Raw genomic sequence first — 6,000 nt, 5'->3', positions numbered from 1 at the left:
TCCAGAGTCCTGCCTACAGAAGGTGGTGGGGGTGGCGGCATTAGCAAGGTATCCCCCCACACAACTTGTCGGACATGACCTCTGGATGTACTGGGTGTTCAATTTCAGAATTGAAACTACTAAGAAGCAATTAGAAGTGTTGTTTTCATGTTGCAGTAGGTTCCATGTAAATAGTTATTTAATACAACGTTTTATCCTGTTACTTTGCTGGTGTGTTGTATATATTTATAATATTTGCATAGTGTTTGTCGTTATTTTGGGCGGGGTGGTTGCGGAGCCGAGCTGTCTTGCAGCCATCATGGCGTCGAGCTCGGTTCCTCTCTCTATATTCATGTTTTTTCTAACGATTTATATGTTATAGTTTGCTAGCACGATACAGCGGATAGTCCGTGTGAGAAGTTGGCCCGATATGCAACGTTCGCTATTCTAGCGACCGCTATGTATCGTTCCAACGACCCTTATGGTGTTTGGTTGTAAGTCAACCTATAGACCAGCTATCCTAGTAGCGTGGATACGAGCAGTCTAAGGCTAAAGACTCGAGAGGGCGCGTTAAGCCAGCTGTTTACCACACATGTACCCCTTGAACACCCAGTGAAAGGACACCACACAAGTGTTATGAAAATAAACAGTATATTTATTAAGAATCACAACAGCCCTGTACTCTTTATGAGGACAGGGTACTAAGCACAAACCAAATCTCTTTAGCAAATACTTCAAGTGCACAATTAAAACAAGTGTCCGAGGACACGGAAAGATTAAGGTCTCGGGCGGACCCGATAAGGCAAGTCGGAAGCGAGGGACTCAGGACCCTAGAGTAAGGAGGCTATGCAGGCACCGAAATGCCGAGTTACCTAGCCACGAGGGCTGCGGCTGCACAAGTCTTACAGGCATCGGGGTCTTCGCTGACGAGCCAGGAGCCGGAAGAAAAGGAGTTGCTGGCCGGCGACCAGTGCTGAATAGTTCGTAGAGATCCAAGCCTGGATCGGAGATTGAGGAAACCTGAAAGCAGAGGGGACCAAGTTCGTACTACTAGCCAGTAGTCAGAGGGTACCAGGAAGGCACCGGTTGGCCGTCACCTCGACCAGGTGAGTGGGCGACGCTAGGCTCTGCAGTCTCACGGACCAGGAGGCGTTGTCGGCGACCACGGCGGAGGTGCGAGCTGTCCCACGAAGGATGATGCTGTCGGCGTCGCTGGGCCCAGGATGGGGCAACAAGCCTTGGCAGATCTCAGGGCCACGTGGTGGGCCTAAGATGGCGTCTTGAGTGGACCAGGAGGGTCCGGGGTGCTTCTCGCAAAGATGGAAGCAAGGGCCCGTCTGGAGCAACCAGACCAGCAGTGATGATTCTCGGATGTCGTCACAGAAGGGCACAAGCCAGCGGCTAGTGACCAGACAACGTGCTGAGCAGCGAGCAGAAGGGCCCCACGCAGATCGTGGAGATGCTGGGAGACTACACTTCGGTGCTGGAGCGGCTCAGGGTCGGGGCTTCTCGGACCCCAGAGCACTCACCAGAGAGTTACCTCGATGGTCGTGCTGGCGTTAAGAGCGTGCAGGTTCTGATGATGGCCGGTCCCTCGAGGTCTCGTCGCACCCACAGATCACAGCTGAGCTGATGACGTGGGTAGAGGTCAGAGGTGCCAGGGAAGCCGGTTCTCGTCGAGCTGGGCCGTCGGATTCCTTGAGGAAGGACTTACAGCAAACCGCAGAGTTCTTAGTTGGTGCCCGCTGATGCAGGGTGACTACTCCTTAGTCACAAGGGAGAAATCTTGAGAAGAGTCTTGAATGTCCGTTCTTGAATCAAAGATGATCTAATTTGGAAGGGTCCCCGCTCCGGTCTTTATTCTAAAGAAAGGGGTGGGTACATGACTAGGTCCTGCCCTAAGGGTGGGACCAGGAAGGGGGGTAGTTATGCCCCTCTCCCCTGCCGGACTTTCCCCAGGCCAGGGCCGTCGCCCCTGGAACTGGTTCTAACCGGCAGATGCGTAGTGAGCACCGGGGTGCCACTCCGCAGTCACCTTCTCGCCAAAGCCCTACCTGCCCAGAATACACAAACCCTGTCTGGGACGGTGCGAACACCGCCCTCGACAGGAAACCCTTTGTCCAAGTGCTCCTCGCTGGAAGGACTCCCAGCAGCAGGAGGTCAGACTCGTGTCTGTAGTGGCAGCATCCATTTTGTGGAGCTGAGGCTTCAGTTAACTTTAACCGGGGTTCACAGTTACGTACATGTCGTGTCCCTCTAGAAGGGTGGGATGCTAACCTCATCGCCAGAATTGGTGAGAGGGCAGCACCCCGATTCGTATGACACCTTACTCGGCATGCCTGGATAACGCGACACCGGAGTTACCGTTATGGTACGCGTTATCATGGAACAGCCATTGGGTCTTGATTCCGCAAGCTGCAACCGGGCTCGGCTCGGGCCTGAACCTAGCTCACACGAGCCCACGCACTCTGCCTTCAGGATCGTTAAGGCCTGCCATAGGAGTGACTGATAGGAACTCGGGTGTCCATTGTATGGTTAGATATAGAGCTACTATACCTAAAGCGAAGGGTGGTTACACGCCTTCGCCCCAGCTGTCGTGCAGCCAGTTGTGTCAAATTTAGGAGGCCAGCCAGGGGTGGCATAATACATGCTTCAGCCCCTGGCGGCCCTGGGTACACCTATGCCCTGCGTTACGGGGTCTGATAAGGTGGCCCAGTACCAATTGGTAAATGCACCTAGGGTACATATCGTAATTTAGAAAGAGAACAGCCAGGCTGTGGGTCTGATTAGCAGGCCCACAGCCAGAGAAAGTCGTAAACCAGTGAAACAAAAGCAAAAAATCTGGGTGATCATAGGATTGCAGACCCTACTCTCCTACATGACCCCCCCAAACGTCGGAACAATAAGCTAACCTTGACCAGGTGAGTCTTCTTGTTCTAAGTGGAAATATCTGGAGAGCCCATCGGCATTGCCATGATCAGTACCAGGTCTATGTTCCACTGTAAAGTCCATCCCCTGTAGGGAAATGGACCACCTAAGCAGTTTGGGGTTTTCACCCTTCATCTGATTTAGCCACAAGAGGGGCTTATGGTCGGTCTGAATCTTGAAGTGAGTGCCAAACAAGTATGGCCTCAGCTTCTTCAGGGCCCAAACCACAGCAAAGGCCTCCCTCTCAATAGCTGACCAATTCTTCTCTCTAGGGGTCAGCCTTCTGCTTATAAAAGCAATGGGCTGGTCTTGACCATCAAAATTCAGTTGAGAAAGAACAGCTCCCACACCCAACTCAGAAGCATCTGTTTGGACAATGAATGGTTTGGAGTAGTCCGGACTCTTGAGGATAGGCGCCGTGCACATGGCCTGCTTTAGGTCATCGAATGCTTTTTGACAGCTCGCTGTCCACTGAACCTTTTTTGGCATTTTCTTACTTGTCAGTTCGTTTAATGGTGTCACAATGGAACCATAGTTCCTGACAAACTTCCTATAGTAACCAGTCAGGCCCAAGAAAGCTCGAACCTAAGTCTGGGTGGTTGGAGGAGCCCAGTCCCTGATTGACTGTATCTTGCTCTCCAGTGGCTGAACCTGACCTCCACCTACAAGGTGGCCCAGGTATACAACCTGTGTCTGCCCTATCTGGCACTTGGTGGCCTTGATAGTGAGACCTGCTGCTTGCAGTGCCTCTAACGTCTTCCGCAGGTGGACCAGGTGATCCTCCCAGGTGGAGCTAAAGACAGCGATATCGTCAAGATACGCCGCACAGAAGTCATCCAGCCCAGTAAGGACTTGATTCACCAACCGTTGGAAGGTGGCAGGTGCATTTTTCAGACCAAAGGGCATTACCACGAACTGATAATGCCCACCAGGGGTTGAAAATGCGGTTTTAGGCTTGGCGTCCTCAGCTAACCTGATTTGCCAATACCCAGCTGTCAGGTCAAACGTACTTAAGTAGTTGGCCGAAGCCAATCTATCGATAAGCTCGTCTGCCCTTGGTATTGGGTGGGCGTCAGTCTTAGTGACTGCATTGAGACCCCTGTAGTCTACGCAAAACCTCATCTCTCTCTTACCACCCTGGGTGTGAGGTTTCGGCACTAGAACTACGGGACTAGCCCAAGGGCTATCCGAGGGTTCAATGACTCCCAGCTCCAACATTTTCTGCACTTCACTTTTGATGCAGTCTCTAACGTGATCAGGCTGCCTGTAGATTTTACTCTTGACGGGCAAGCTGTCACCAGTGTCAACCTCATGGGTGCACCAATCGGTCTGACTGGGCGTTAGAGAAAACATATGTCTGAACGACTGAAGAACCTGTTTACAGTCGCTCTGTTGATGTTCGGAGAGGCTGCCACAAAAGACAACACCATCTACCGAGCCATCGTCAGGATTCTGAGTGAGCAGGTCGGGGAGAGGGTCACTCTCCTCTTCCTGTCCCTCATCTAGGGCCATGAGCAAACTCATGTCCTTCCTGTCGACATATGCTTTTAGCCTGTTGACATGAAGCACCCTGTGGGGGCTCCGGGGAGTTCCCAGGTCGACCAGGTAGGTGAGTTCTCCCTTTTTCTCCAGGATGGTGTAGGGCCCGGACCATTTGTCCTTGAGTGCTGCTGGGGCCACTGGCTCCAACACCCACACCTTCTGTCCGGGCTGGTAAACAGTCAAGACAGCCTTTTGGTCATGCCAAGCTTTTTGGAGTTCTTGGCTGGCCTTAAGGTTTTCAGATGCCTTTTCCATGTATTCAGCCATCCGCGAGCGGAGGCCAAGCACATAGTCCACTATGTTGGCTGCAGGCTTTTTGAGAGGTCTCTCCCATCCTTCCTTCACCAAACACAGGGGTCCCCTTACAGGATGCCCGTACAAAAGTTCAAAAGGGCTGTAGCCAACCCCCTTCTGCGGGACTTCTCTGTAGGCGAACAAGAGGCAGGGGATCAGGACGTCCCATCTACGCCGAAGCTTTTCCGGTAGTCCATGAATCATCCCTTTTAGGGTCCTGTTGAATCTCTCAACAAGCCCATTGCATTGTGGATGATAGGGGGTAGTGAACTTGTAGTTAACACCACATTCCTTCCACCTAGCAGTTAAGTAGCTCGACATAAAGTTTGCACCTCTGTCGGAGACGACCTCCTTAGGGAAGCCCACTCTGGAGAACACTCCAACTAGGGCTCTTGCCACAACAGGTGCTGTAGTGGTCCTAAGGGGAATAGCTTCAGGATACCTGGTGGCATGATCCACTACCACCAGTATAAACTTGTGCCCTGATGCTGTAGGTGGTTCCATGGGACTGACGATGTCGATCCCCACCCGTTCAAAGGGCACCCCCACCACAGGCATTGGTATAAGGGGGGCCTTTGTCGTGCCACCTGACTTACCACTGGCTTGGCAAGTGACACAGGAGCGGCAAAACTCCTTGGTATCTTCGTTCATGTGAGGCCAGTGAAAGTGTGAGACAAGCCTGTCCCACGTTTTCGTCTGGCCTAAGTGACCTGCTAAGGGAATCTCGTGGGCCAAGGTAAGTAGGAAACCACGCTGAGACAAGGGTACAACCAGCCTCCTGGTCATGCCAGGCTTGGGGTCTTTTGACTCAGTGTACAGGAGTCCATCTTCCCAGTATACCTTGTGGGTACCTGTGGCGTTCCCAGCAGCCTCAGCAGCAGCCTGCTGTCTGAGGGGTTCAAGAGAAGGGCAGTCTAACTGGTCCTTCCCCAGGTCTTCCCTTGAGGGTCCCCCTGAACCCAAGAATTCAACTTGATCAAGTTCGAATTCCCTAGGCTCAGTTTCCCTCAATTCCTGTAGGTCAGCCTCCTCTGAGACTTGATCCTCGACCTGGGGCAAGGGGGAAGGCGCAGCCTTAACCCTACTGCTCTTTTTCTTGGGAGGTGTCTGGTCCGTTGTTCCAGGATCCAGCACCTGTTCAGTGGGGCATTTCCTGACCTGTGACCTAGTCACAGCGAACACATGTGCTGGCAAACCTAACATTTCCATGTGAGTCCGGTGCTCCACTTCTGACCATTGTGACGACTCCAAATCATT

This window comes from Lissotriton vulgaris, chromosome 2_1 (genome assembly GCF_964263255.1).
Source record: "Lissotriton vulgaris chromosome 2_1, aLisVul1.2, whole genome shotgun sequence".
NCBI classification, from domain to species: Eukaryota; Metazoa; Chordata; class Amphibia; order Caudata; family Salamandridae; genus Lissotriton; species Lissotriton vulgaris.
This window is presented reverse-complemented; position numbering follows the sequence as displayed.